A 1033-nucleotide genomic window follows, 5' to 3' on the forward strand; every position below is an offset into this window, starting at 1 on the left:
GTCCCTTGAAGGAAGAAATCATGTTTTGTTTTATTTAATTTAATATTTTTAGCATAATGCTTGTCCAGAGTAAATTCTCAATAAATGTTTGATGACTGAATGACTTGTATAGTGGGAAGAATTCATGCTTTGGCATCAGACAGATATATTCATGTGCAATACTTACTATCTCTACATCTATAGGCAAGTAACTTAATTTCTTTCACACTATTTCCATATGAATAAATAGGGATGATGTACCCCTTGCTTTTAGGATTAGTGATAGTATGTTGAATACTGGAGTACTGGAATACATGGCAATTGTTATTGTTGTTATTATTTGCCTGAAAATATATAATAATCTTATCTCAAAGTTAGAGTTAGTAGGCAGATAGACTTTTTACCCCTTAAGAATCATCTTAACTCTGAAGAATATATACTCTAGTACTTGAGTTTTTAAAAAACTAATCTCCTGTGCTCGCTTCGGCAGCACATATACTAAAATTGGAACGATACAGAGAAGATTAGCATGGCCCCTGCGCAAGGATGACACGCAAATAAAAAACTAATCTCCTATTGAATTTCCCCTGAAGTCTCCATGGCTTACTGAATTCCCGTATTGTCTGTTAACACTCAGTGGACATGTAGCATTTTTCCTTGCAGTTTTACCAATATCATTGTGTTTGCTTTGTCTGTGAAAATAGGTGATGAGACTTTTGAGGACAATAGTCATGTCTTATCTATCTTTTTGTTTTCTATCTTTCTGTTCATTGCTCTTGCCCACTTTTCCTAATATAAACTAACAGATCAATAAATAAATGTGAATTGATAATGATGAGTGGAAGCCCAAGAGGAGGCAAGGATAACTGTAATGTTTTGGCTCTGGGAGCGTCATCTCATTTTAGGTAGACCCTCACTCAACAGTTAATGCAAAAATTACATTGGACATGGAGGAGAACATGGAAGAAATATAAAAGATGGTCCCTTTCTTCAGGAGCTGACAATCTACTTGGCAGGATAAAGCATGCTCAACCTGAACTGTTAACAAACAGCA

The 1033-nt window shown here is 35.1% G+C and overlaps 1 non-coding gene across 1 annotated transcript; it reads left to right on the top strand.

Moving 5' to 3' along the window:
• Positions 1-453: 453 nt before the first annotated feature.
• On the top strand, positions 454-560 carry LOC120244014. The gene has a single exon (XR_005531443.1). It is a non-coding gene; the product is annotated as a U6 spliceosomal RNA (small nuclear RNA).
• Positions 561-1033: the final 473 nt, after the last annotated feature.

Source organism: Hyaena hyaena, unplaced genomic scaffold, assembly GCF_003009895.1.
Source record: "Hyaena hyaena isolate Hyena2069 unplaced genomic scaffold, ASM300989v1 scaffold_365, whole genome shotgun sequence".
NCBI classification, from domain to species: Eukaryota; Metazoa; Chordata; class Mammalia; order Carnivora; family Hyaenidae; genus Hyaena; species Hyaena hyaena.